This window comes from Lynx canadensis, chromosome X (assembly GCF_007474595.2).
Source record: "Lynx canadensis isolate LIC74 chromosome X, mLynCan4.pri.v2, whole genome shotgun sequence".
In the NCBI taxonomy this organism is placed as follows: domain Eukaryota; kingdom Metazoa; phylum Chordata; class Mammalia; order Carnivora; family Felidae; genus Lynx; species Lynx canadensis.
In genome coordinates, this window is record NC_044321.2 from 604,128 (window position 1) to 616,607 (window position 12,480).

General features: G+C 63.5%; 1 protein-coding gene across 4 annotated transcripts in view; it reads left to right on the forward strand.

Annotated features, from left to right (window-relative positions):
• The window catches only part of LOC115507873 (granulocyte-macrophage colony-stimulating factor receptor subunit alpha-like), a 39,050-nt gene that overhangs the window by 2,552 nt on the left and 24,018 nt on the right, over positions 1-12,480 (forward strand). For all 4 annotated transcript variants that reach the window (XM_032592261.1, XM_032592258.1, XM_032592260.1 and 1 more), the window contains 2 exons: positions 256-440; positions 2,946-3,065. The gene's annotated coding sequence lies outside the window, so the exon portion shown is untranslated. The remainder of the gene's footprint in view (positions 1-255; positions 441-2,945; positions 3,066-12,480) is intronic.

The following is a 12,480-nucleotide window of genomic DNA, read 5'->3' on the forward strand; positions in this document are numbered from 1 at the left end:
GCAGGGCCACTGAGGTCCAGGCAGGTAAGGGCCGCTGACATCCAGGAGGGACAGGACCCCTGAGGTCCAGGAGGGGCAGGGCCGCTGAGATCCCGGCAGGGCTGTACTCCCTCCTGAGGCTCCAGAGGAGGGTCCTTCCTGCCTCTTCCAGCTTCTGGGGCTCCAGGCGCCCCTGGGCTTGTGGCCACGTCCCTCCCGTGTCTGCCTCGGTTTTAATGTGGCTTCTCTGTGTGTCTGTGTCTCTCCTCTTGTCAGGTCCCCTGTCACTGGATTTAAGGCCACCCTGATCCAGGATGGGCTCTGTTTACATCCCTCATCACATCTGCAAAGACCCTGTTTCCAAATCAGGTCCCCGTCCCGGGTACCAGGAGCTAGAACAGGGACATATATTCTGGGGACACAAACTCCAGCCTTGTCGTGAGGACTCCCTCCCCCCGTGGGTGAGTCCCCAAAGCCCCAGCCCGTCTCCAGCCACACGTGGACCCCCTTGCCATCCATCTTCGTATAAAGCCCACCTGGTTTTTGGTGAAACTGTAATTTTCACACCGTTTTCAGCGTTTTCATAGACGCCAAGGTGGGGAGATCAGAGGCCAAGAGAAGCAGGGCGTGGGTGGGGGGGTGGGGACGAGTCCTGTCCCTTCGGATTCATCCGCTGGGACTTGAGACGAAATATTTTCCAAGCTCGGACCCGCTGGTTTAACCGCCAGCGGGTGTGGACAGGGAAACGTTTGTCTGTGAGGCCGTCACGGGCTGTGCGGGGGAGGGGTGCGCGGTTTCCTGCCTTCGTCCGCACTGCATCCCAGCTTGGAACGTTCTGGCCGGTCTGCAGCCTTCAGTTAGAAACATTGTAGCCACGTCGACCTCTGACACTTGTAACTCGTCTCCGTCTCCGTGGAGTCAGCAGCAGGCGTGGAAGGTTCTAGGCTCCCGCACACGGCTGGCTGCTGGCCCGAGCCCCCACGTGCTGCGAGACCTGTAGGACCCCAGGGTCCCCCGCGATGCTTCTCTGGGACAGGACCCACCGTCACGCCCAAGACGGCCCGGCCATCCCCACCTGCAGCCTCGGGGACCCGCCCTTCGCACAACGCGTGTTATATAACCCAGAATGAGCCACGCTCTCCCAGGCCCCCTCCCCGCACGGCCCCCAGCACTCCTCAACGCGGAGGCCGCTAACCGAAAGGGACGGTCACCGTCTTGGCGAGCCCCGGGGTGTCCCAGAGCTGTCACCAAAGTGCCAGCAGCGGAGGTGGTTCCAGAGGCACACAGCTGCCTCCTAATTCAGCGTCTCCTGGGCGTTCACGAGCGCACAGGGAGGTGCTCACCCGAGGCCCCTCGCGAGCTCCGGCCGGGGTATGAGCTGTGGAAACCCCACTGCACGTTCAACCCACAACGGTGATCTTTTCGAATTCTGTGAGACGTGTCTAGGGGCGGAGGCAGATTCTTTTTATCAAAAAAAATTTTTTTTATGTTTATTTTTGAGAGAGAGAGACAGAGTGTGACAGGGGAGGGGCAGAGAGAGAGGGAGACACGGAATCCAAAGCAGGTTTCAGGCTCTGAGCTGTCAGCACAGAGCCTGATGCAGGGGTTGAAGTCACGAACCCTGAGATGTCGACCTGAGCCGAAGTCGGACGCTTCACCGACTGACCATCCAAGTGCCTCTAGAACGTAAACGAGACGCAGACAGGAAGCCAGGATTCTCTCCCTCACGATGGGATTCCCCTTCTGACGCGGGAATGGATCCCTTCGCAAACACCCTTTCAAACAGAAAACACACCGACTCTTGACCACCAAGTCCCCCGCATCGGCTCTTGGTGGAGAAAATGCTCGGCACTGTGGACCGTTTCTGTGTTCTAGAACCTTCTAGACCCGCACTGCCCGCCAAGGGCATCCCTGCCCCAAGGCTCCTACGCCAGGTGCCTCCTGCGTCCCCGAATGTTGCACAGCTGCCTCTACTGCTCCGTAGGACCTCCTCGTTCCCACCGTTGGCCTAGAGGGTCAACCCCATGGTCGCAAGGCCTTTCGCATTCCGGTCCCTTGTGTTGTCCACGTGCCGTGCCTCGGACCGCCCCAGACACGGCGATATCCGTGGCGTTTGTCGATCCGAGGGCCGGCTGAGGAGACCTGACCCCGACGTAGGTCCCGCCTGCCGATTCAGCGGCCGCCCGGCCCCGTGGCGGGCTTCCTTCCCCACGACCAGGAATCTTGCCAAAGAGGGCGCCATATTGAATCGACACTCGTGAGACGCTCCCTTTTCCAAATCACACAGAGACCGCCGACCGTCTCAGGACTCGCGGTCCTCTGGAAACGTCCCACTTAGCTGTGGGGTTGGGAGGCAAAGATCACCGCCCCCCAGCCCCGCTCCTGAAGTAGACAGCAGGAGCCTAAGCAGTGCAGATGGCTGGGGATGATGTAAACCACTCAATGGTTTGCATGTGCCAAGACCTGTACTTACAACCACGTCCGCCTGGGGACAACCCTTCCATGACACCCAGTGATGGCCTTCTTTGCTCGTGTCAAACACCCCTTTGTCCTGTGGTGTAGACGAGACAGACCCCACACGCCCCAACGTCTACGAGATCGTGAATCCTGACAATGGGCTCGCCTCCCCCTGAATGAGAGGAGCAGACATCGGGGGGGGGGGGCACAGAAAGTTCCAGAACAGGAAGCCCAGCACGGAGACCCTGGTTCCCCTGCGCTCCCCAGACAGACCCCGTTGGGCAAGTGTCCAGAGACCCGGAGCTGTGGAAACAGGAACCCTGAGTGGCTGATAAACGGCACAGGGCCGGCTTCATGCTGGACCGTCGGGGACGCTTCCTGTCCCGAGATAACAAGGCCGCTGCTCGTTGACGGGCGGGACACGGCTGACGTGCGTCCAGATGAATCATGCGAGGGTCTCCGGGCAGCACAGGCTCCTGACCAGGCCGTGTCTCCTTGTCCGCGCCCAGAGTCTGCCCTCGGGGACCCTGCTGGTCTGGTGTCATCGTCATTGCCTGTCACCCGGGCAGGACAGCGTCCCCCGAAAGTACTGAGACGGCCCAAGGCAGGTGCCGAGAGCTGAGCGGCCAGTAAGTGGACGTCGTCCCATTGGTGGGGGCGGGGGGCTGCTGTCCCAGGGCAGGGGGTGCTCAGGACGGGAGGGAAGGGCGGAGACGCCGGGGCGCATCCCTGACCGAGGGCTGGTCTCTGATACAGACGGGTCTGAGATCGTGGTGCAGGTGGGGACCCAGGCTGCGGGGGTTGGCGAGGTGACGCCTGGGAAGGCTGCGACTGGGGAAGCAGACCACCGAGGCCACGTCTGGAGCAGGTGCACCCAGGCCGTGACTCACAGCCGCTGGCCGTGGGCGAGCCCTCACATCGTCCCCGAGGTGCACGCTGACCTCTGCGATCGTCCTGCCTCGGGGCTGGAGGCTCTGGGCAGACGGGGTGGCTGAGGCCTGAGGCCAACCCTGGTTCCCATCGCAGAAGACGGGCCGATCGGCTGGGAAGGGCCAGGCGTCATCAGTGGCCGGTGGCCGAGAGCGGGCTTACCTTGCCGAAGCCTGGGGACGGGTCCTTGGAGCCCACAGGAAAGACAGGAAGCCAGTAGCAAATGTAGGCGTCGATAGAGGGAACCCCGCCTCGTGACAGGTTAATATTCTCAGAGTGAGAACGACCCTGGGGTCCTGGGGTCACGTGCTGAAGCACCTGGTCGCTCAAAAACGCACAGACGTTTCTGTTGTTTTCTTCCTCTCTTGTTTTTTATTGTTATATGTTTTTAAATCTTTTAATGTGTATTTTGGAGAGACAGAGAGACAGAGGGCAAGTGGCGGAGGGGCAGAGAGAGAGGGAGACACAGAATCCGAAGCAGCTCCAGGCTCCGAGCTGTCAGTGCAGAGCCTGATGCAGGGGTTGAACTCACGAACCGTGAGATCACGACCTGAGCCCAAGTCGGACGCTCAACCCACTGGGCCCCCCAGGCGCCCTTTTTATATCGTTATTTTTTAAGTTCGCACCCAAGTTAGTTCACGTACACACGCGGAGATTTTTCATCGGAAGGAGAGCTGAGGTTTTGTCTCAAAATCACACGGGAGGGAGGACAGGGGTGCAGGGATGTGCAGGGAACCGACTGGGGATGTGCTTTCGCTTGTCGGGGGCAAGAGACGGTCTCACCTCCCCAGACAGCCCCCGACGGTGGACAAGAGAGACACGGCTGCAAACACCCGGAGGTTTCTTGCAGACGCGAGAGCTGGGCATGCAAACGGAAAGAAAAGGGGATCCTGTTTGTTGCACTGAGACGTGTGTAAGAAACGGGGTGTCCGGGAGCATTGATGGGCACGACCTTGGGGCAAAGCCACGCAAAGGGTTGAGCAACACATCCACCTTCCGTGACTCAGGGACACGGCCTGCACGTGAACGTGGCGATTTAAGGACCAATCAGGACTTGGCACACGGCTCGGCCGTGTTCCCAGGAGGCCCCCGGGGTGCCCAGTTCAGATTCTGTCCGCTCTGTGGGATGCCCTGGGGTCACAGGGTGCATCCGACCGTCCCCGGGGTCCGTCCGCAGGCTGGCCCGTCCCGAGGTGGGGGCCCACGGAGCCACACCTCTGCCTGCTGAACCCACCTCCGGACGCACCAGGAAGCCCGCCAGGCTCCCCCTGCAGGGTCCAGGCAGGAGCTCCCACCTCGGACTCACAGTGCAGACCCAGATGATGCTGGGGAGGCCCGTGAAAAACGCACATGGCCCCCCATCGGCCCCCTTTGCTTTCTGGTGACTCTGCTGTATGACTCAGATCGGGCAGCCGGGACAAATACCCCGCACGGAGTAAATGTGCCGGAGTAAATGTCCAGAACAGACATTTATTCCTTCCTGGTTCTGGAGGCTGGGCGGCTGAGCTCCAGGCAGGGCCGAGCTGGGGGGTCTGAGTTCCAGGCAGGGCTGAGGCTGGGGGGTCTGAGCTCCAGGCAGGGCCGAAACCAGGAGTCTGAGATCCAGGCAGGGCTGAGGCTGGGCGTCTGAGGTCCAGGCAGGGCTGAGGCTGGGGGGCTGAGATCCAGGCAGGGCTGAGGCTGGGGGTCTGAGATCCAGGCAGGGCTGAGGCTGGGGGGTCTGAGTTCCAGGCAGGGCCAAAACCGGGAGTCTGAGATCCAGGCAGGGCTGAGGATGAAACTCTGAGATCCAGGCAGGGCTGAGTCTCGGGGTCTGAGATCCAGGCAGGGCCGAGGCTGGGGGTCCTGAGATCCAGGCAGGGCTGAGGCTGGGGGTCTGAGATCCAGGAGGGCTGAGGCTGGGGGTCCTGAGATCCAGGCAGGGCCGAGGCAGGGAGTCTGAGATCCAGGCAGGGCTGAGGCTGGGACTGTGAGATTCAGGCGGGGCTGAGGTTGAGGTTCTGAGATCAGGCAGAGTGGAGGCCGCGAGGCTGAGATCCAGGTGGGGCCAAGGCTGACAGTCTTAGATCCAGGGAGGGTGGAGCCTCGGAACCTGATATCCAAACAGGCCCGAAGTTTGGGGCTGAGATCCAGGCAGGGCTGAGGCTGGGGGTCTGAGATCCAGGCAGGGCTGAGGCTGGGGGGGTCTGAGTTCCAGGCAGGGCCAAAACGGGAGTCTGAGATCCAGGCAGGGCTGAGGATGAAAGTCTGAGATCCAGGCAGGGCTGAGTCTCGGGGTCTGAGATCCAGGCAGGGCCGAGGCTGGGAGTCTGAGATCAGGCAGGGCTGGAGCTGGGGGTCTGAGATCCAGGAGGGGCTGGGGGCTGTGTGTCTGAGGTCCAGGCAGGGCTGAGGCTGGGGTCTGAGTTCCAGGCAGGGCTGAGGCTGGGAGTCTGAGGTCCAGGAGGGGCTGGGCTGTGTGTCTGAGGTCCAGGCAGGGCTGAGGCTGGGGGTCTGAGTTCCAGGCAGGGCTGAGGCTGGGGCTCTGAGGTCCAGGCAGGGCTGGAGGTTGGGGGTCTGAGATCCAGGCAGGGCCGAGGCTGGGAGTCTGAGATCCAGGCAGGGCTGAGGCTGGGGGTCTGAGCTCCAGGTGGGGCTGAGGATGGGGGTCTGAGATCCAGGAGGGGCTGAGGCTGGGGGTCTGAGATCCAGGCAGGGCCGAGGCTGGGAGTCTGAGATCCAGGCAGGGCTGAGGCTGGGGGTCTGAGATCCAGGAGGGGCTGAGGCTGGGGGTCTGAGATCCAGGAGGAGCTGAGACTGGGAGTCCAAGATACAAGCAGGGCCGAGGCAGGGAGTCTGAGGTCCAGGCAGGGCTGATGCTTGGGATTGTGAGATTCAGGCGGGGCTGAGGTTGAGGTTCTGAGATCAGGCAGAGTGGAGGCCGCGAGGCTGAGATCCGGTGGGGCCAAGGCTGACAGTCTTAGATCCAGGGAGGGTGGAGCCTCGAACCTGATATCCAACAGGCCCGAAGTTTGGGGGCTGAGATCCAGGCAGGGCTGAGGCTGGGGTCTGAGATCCAGGCAGGGGCTGAGGCTGGGGGGTCCTGAGTTCCAGACAGGGCCAAAACCGGAGTCCCTGAGATCCAGGCAGGGCTGAGGATGAAAGTCTGAGATCCAGGCAGGGCTGAGTCTCGGGGTCTGAGATCCAGGCAGGGCCGAGGCTGGGAGTCTGAGATCCAGGCAGGGCTGGGGCTGGGGGTCTGAGATCCAGGAGGGGCTGGGGCTGTGTGTCTGAGGTCCAGGCAGGGCTGAGGCTGGGGGTCTGAGGTCCAGGCGGGGCTGAGGCTGGGGGCCTGAGGTCCAGGAGGGGCTGGGCTGTGTGTCTGAGGTCCAGGCAGGGCTGAGGCTGGGGGTCTGAGTTCCAGGCAGGGCTGAGGCTGGGGGTCTGAGGTCCAGGCGGGGCTGGAGGTTGGGGGTCTGAGATCCAGGCAGGGCCGAGGCTGGGAGTCTGAGATCCAGGCAGGGCTGAGGCTGGGGGTCTGAGCTCCAGGTGGGGCTGAGGCTGGGGGTCTGAGATCCAGGAGGGGCTGAGTCTGGGGGTCTGAGATCCAGGCAGGGCCGAGGCTGGGAGTCTGAGATCCAGGCAGGGCTGAGGCTGGGGGTCTGAGATCCAGGAGGGGCTGAGGCTGGGGGTCTGAGATCCAGGAGGAGCTGAGACTGGGAGTCTAAGATACAAGCAGGGCCGAGGCAGGGAGTCTGAGGTCCAGGCAGGGCTGAGGCTGGGACTGTGAGATTCAGGCGGGGCTGAGGTTGAGGTTCTGAGATCAGGCAGAGTGGAGGCCGCGAGGCTGAGATCCAGGTGGGGCCAAGGCTGACAGTCTTAGATCCAGGGAGGGTGGAGCCTCGGAACCTGATATCCAAACAGGCCCGAAGTTTGGGGCTGAGATCCAGGCAGGGCTGAGGCTGGGGGTCTGAGATCCAGGCAGGGCTGAGGCTGGGGGGTCTGAGTTCCAGGCAGGGCCAAAACCGGGAGTCTGAGATCCAGGCAGGGCTGAGGATGAAAGTCTGAGATCCAGGCAGGGCTGAGTCTCGGGGTCTGAGATCCAGGCAGGGCCGAGGCTGGGAGTCTGAGATCCAGGCAGGGCTGGAGCTGGGGGTCTGAGATCCAGGAGGGGCTGGGGCTGTGTGTCTGAGGTCCAGGCAGGGCTGAGGCTGGGGGTCTGAGTTCCAGGCAGGGCTGAGGCTGGGAGTCTGAGGTCCAGGAGGGGCTGGGGCTGTGTGTCTGAGGTCCAGGCAGGGCTGAGGCTGGGGGTCTGAGTTCCAGGCAGGGCTGAGGCTGGGGCTCTGAGGTCCAGGCAGGGCTGGAGGTTGGGGGTCTGAGATCCAGGCAGGGCCGAGGCTGGGAGTCTGAGATCCAGGCAGGGCTGAGGCTGGGGGTCTGAGCTCCAGTTGGGGCTGAGGATGGGGGTCTGAGATCCAGGAGGGGCTGAGTCTCGGGGTCTGAGATCCAGGCAGGGCCGAGGCTGGGAGTCTGAGATCCAGGCAGGGCTGAGGCTGGGGGTCTGAGATCCAGGAGGGGCTGAGGCTGGGGGTCTGAGATCCAGGAGGAGCTGAGACTGGGAGTCCAAGATACAAGCAGGGCCGAGGCAGGGAGTCTGAGGTCCAGGCAGGGCTGAGGCTGGGACTGTGAGATTCAGGCGGGGCTGAGGTTGAGGTTCTGAGATCAGGCAGAGTGGAGGCCGCGAGGCTGAGATCCAGGTGGGGCCAAGGCTGACAGTCTTAGATCCAGGGAGGGTGGAGCCTCGGAACCTGATATCCAAACAGGCCCGAAGTTTGGGGCTGAGATCCAGGCAGGGCTGAGGCTGGGGGTCTGAGATCCAGGCAGGGCTGAGGCTGGGGGGTCTGAGTTCCAGACAGGGCCAAAACCGGGAGTCTGAGATCCAGGCAGGGCTGAGGATGAAAGTCTGAGATCCAGGCAGGGCTGAGTCTCGGGGTCTGAGATCCAGGCAGGGCCGAGGCTGGGAGTCTGAGATCCAGGCAGGGCTGGGGCTGGGGTCTGAGATCCAGGAGGGGCTGGGGCTGTGTGTCTGAGGTCCAGGCAGGGCTGAGGCTGGGGGTCTGAGTTCCAGGCAGGGCTGAGGCTGGGAGTCTGAGGTCCAGGAGGGGCTGGGCTGTGTGTCTGAGGTCCAGGCAGGGCTGAGGCTGGGGGTCTGAGTTCCAGGCAGGGCTGAGGCTGGGGGTCTGAGGTCCAGGCAGGGCTGGAGGTTGGGGGTCTGAGATCCAGGCAGGGCTGAGGCTGGGAGTCTGAGATCCAGGCAGGGCTGAGGCTGGGGTCTGAGATCCAGGAGGGGCTGGGGCTGTGTGTCTGAGGTCCAGGCAGGGCTGAGGCTGGGGGTCTGAGTTCCAGGCAGGGCTGAGGCTGGGAGTCTGAGGTCAGGAGGGGCTGGGGCTATGTGTCTGAGGTCCAGGCAGGGCTGAGGCTGGGGGTCTGAGTTCCAGGCAGGGCTGAGGCTGGGGCTCTGAGGTCCAGGCAGGGCTGGGGGTGGGGGGTCTGAGATCCAGACAGGGCCGAGGCTGGGAGTCTGAGATCCAGGCAGGGCTGAGGCTGGGGTCTGAGCTCCAGTTGGGGCTGAGGATGGGGGTCTGAGATCCAGGCAGGGCTGAGGCTGGGGCTCTGAGGTCCCAGGCAGGGCTGGAGGTTGGGGGTCTGAGATCCAGACAGGGCCGAGGCTGGGAGTCTGAGATCCAGGCAGGGCTGAGGCTGGGGGTCTGAGCTCCAGTTGGGGCTGAGGATGGGGGTCTGAGATCCAGGAGGGGCTGAATCTCGGGGTCTGAGATCCAGGCAGGGCCGAGGCTGGGAGTCTGAGATCCAGGCAGGGCTGAGGCTGGGGGTCTGAGATCCAGGAGGGGCTGAGGCTGGGGGGTCTGAGATCCAGGAGGAGCTGAGACTGGGAGTCTAAGATACAAGCAGGGCCGAGCGGGAGTCTGAGGTCCAGGCAGGGCTGAGGCTGGGACTGTGAGATTCAGGCGGGGCTGAGGTTGAGGTCTGAGATCAGGCAGAGTGGAGGCCGCGAGGCTGAGATCCAGGTGGGGCCAAGGCTGACAGTCTTAGATCCAGGGAGGGTGGAGCCTCGGAACCTGATATCCAAACAGGCCCGAAGTTTGGGGTTGAGATCCAGGCAGGGCCAAGATTGGGGGTCTGGGATTCAGTCAGGCCCTAGGCTGGGGTTCTGTGATCCAGGCGGGGCTTAGCCCAGGAGTCTGAGATCCAGGCGTGGCTGAAGTTGGGGGTCTGCAATGTAGGCAGGGTCGAGGCCGGGAGGCTGAGATCCAGGCAGGGCTGAGGCTGGTAGTCTGAGGTCCAGGCAGGCCCGAGGCCAGGGGTCTGAGGTCCAGGCAGGGGTGACTCTGGGAGTCAGGTCAGGCAGGGTCAAGGATGGGAGTCTGAGATCCAGGCAGGGCTGAGATTTGGGTTCTGAGATCAAGGCAGGGCTGAGGTTTGGGGTTCTGAGATCCAGGTAAGACTGAGTATGGGAGTCTGAGATACAAGCAGGGCCGAGGCTTGGAATCTGAGATCCAGGCAGGGGGGAGGCTGGGATCTGAGGTCCAGGCAGGGCTGAGGCTGGGTGTCAGAGGTCCAGGAGGGTCCCAAGGATGGGAGTCTGTGATCCAGGCAGGGCTGAGCCTGGGGGTTTGAGATCCAGGCAGGGCTAAGGTCGGGGGTCTCAATTCCAAGCAGGGCCAAGGCTGGGAGTCTGAGATCCAAGGAGGGCTGAGGCTGGGGGTCTGAGATCCAGTTGGGGCTGAGGATGGGGGTCTGAGATCCAGGCAGGGCTGAGGCTGGGGGTCTGAGATCCAGGCAGGGCTGAGGTTGGGGGTCTGAGATCCAGGCAGGGCTGAGGCTGGGGGTCTGAGATCCAGGCAGGGCCGAGGCTGGGGGTCTGAGATCCAGGCAGGGCTGAGGCTGGGGGTCTGAGATCCAGGCAGGGCTGAGGCTGGGGGTCTGAGATCCAGGCAGGGCTGGGGCTGGGGGTCTGAGATCCAAGCAGAGCTGAGGCTGGGGGTCTGAGATCCAGGCAGGGCTGAGACTGAGGGTCTGACTTCCAGGCAGGGCCAAGACTGGGATTCTGAGGCCTAGGCAGTGCTGAACTGGGAGGCTTAAATCCAGGCAGGGCTGAGGCTGGGGGTCTGAGGTCCAGGAGGGGCTGGGGCTGGGTGTCTGAGGTCCAGGCAGGGCTGAGGCTGGGGGTCTGAGATCCAGACAGGGCCGAGGCTGGGGTTCTGAGATCCAGGCAGGGTCGATGCTTGGAGGCTGAGGTCCAGGCAGGGCTGAGGCTGGGGGTCTGAGATCCAAGCAGAGCTGAGGCTGGGGGTCTGAGATCCAGGGCAGGGCTGAGGCTGAGGGTCTGAGATCCAGGCAGGGCTGAGGCTGGGGTTCTGAGATCCAGGCAGGGCTGAGGTTGGGGGTCTGAGATCCAGGCAGGGCTGGGGCTGGGGGTCTGAGATCCAAGCAGAGCTGAGGCTGGGGGTCTGAGATCCAGGCAGGGCTGAAAATGAGGGTCTGACTTCCAGGCAGGGCCAAGACTGGGATTCTGAGGCCTAGGCAGTGCTGAAACTGGGAGGCTTAAATCCAGGCAGGGCTGAGGATGGGAGTCTGAGGTCCAGGAGGGGCTGGGGCTGTGTGTCTGAGGTCAGGCAGGGCTGAGGCTGAGGCTCTGAGGTCCAGGCAGGGCTGGAGGTTGGGGTCTGAGGTCAGGCAGGCTGAGGCTGGAGATCCAGTGGGGCTGAGGAGGGGGTCTGAGATCCAGGAGGGCCGAGTCTGGGGTCTGAGCTCCAGGGGGCTGAGGATGGGGGTCTGAGATCCAGGAGGGGCTGAGCTCGGGTCTGAGATCCAGGCAGGGCTGAGGCTGGGGGTCTGAGATCCAGGCAGGGCTGAGCCTGGGGTTCTGAGATCCAGGCAGGGCTGAGGTTGGGGTCTGAGATCCAGGCAGGGCTGGGGCTGGGGGTCTGAGAAGGAGGGGCTGGGGCTGTGTCTGAGGTCCAGGCAGGGCTGAGGCTGGGGCTCTGAGGTCCAGGCAGGGCTGGAGGTTGGGGTCTGAGATCCAGGCAGGGCTGAGGTTGGGGGTCTGAGATCCAGGCAGGGCTGAGGCTGGGGGTCTGAGATCCAGGCAGGGCTGAGGCTGGGGTTCTGAGATCCAGGCAGGGCTGAGCCTGGGGTTCTGAGATCCAGGCAGGGCTGAGGCTGGGGGTCTGAGATCCAGGCAGGGCCGAGGCTGGGGGTCTGAGCTCCAGTTGGGGCTGAGGATGGGGGTCTGAGATCCAGGAGGGGCTGAGGCTGGGGTGTCTGAGATCCAGGAAGGGCTGAGGCTGGGGGTCTGAGATCCAGGCAGGGCCGAGGCTGGGTTCTGAGATCCAGGCAGGGCTGAGGCTGGGGGTCTGAGATCCAGGCAGGGCTGAGCCTGGGTTCTGAGATCCAGGCAGGGCTGAGGTTGGGGGTCTGAGATCCAGGCAGGGCTGGGGCTGGGGGTCTGAGATCCAGGAGGGGCTGGGGCTGTGTGTCTGAGGTCCATGCAGGGCTGAGGCTGGGGCTCTGGGGTCCAGGCAGGGCTGGAGGTTGGGGGTCTGAGGTCCAGGCAGGGCCGAGTCTGGGAGTCTGAGATCCAAGGAGGGCTGAGGCTGGGGGTCTGAGATCCAGGCAGGGCCGAGGCTGGGGGTCTGAGATCCAGGCAGGGCCGAGGCTGGGAGTCTGAGCTACAGTTGGGGCTGAGGATGGGGGTCTGAGATCCAGGAGGGGCTGAGTCTCGGGGTCTGAGATCCAGGCAGGGCTGAGGCTGGGGTCTGAGATCAGGCAGGGCTGAGGCTGGGGGTCTGAGATCCAGGCAGGGCTGAGGCTGGGGGTCTGAGATCCAGGCAGGGCTGAGCCTGGGGTTTCTGAGATCCAGGAGGGGCTGAGGCTGGGGGTCTGAGATCCAGGCAGGGCTGGGGCTGGGGTCTGAGATCCAGGAGGGGCTGGGGCTGTGTGTCTGAGGTCCAGGCAGGGCTGAGGCTGGGGGTCTGAGTTCCAGGCAGGGCTGAGGCTGGGGCTCTGAGGTCCAGGCAGGGCTGGAGGTTGGGGGTCTGAGGTCCAGCCAGGGCC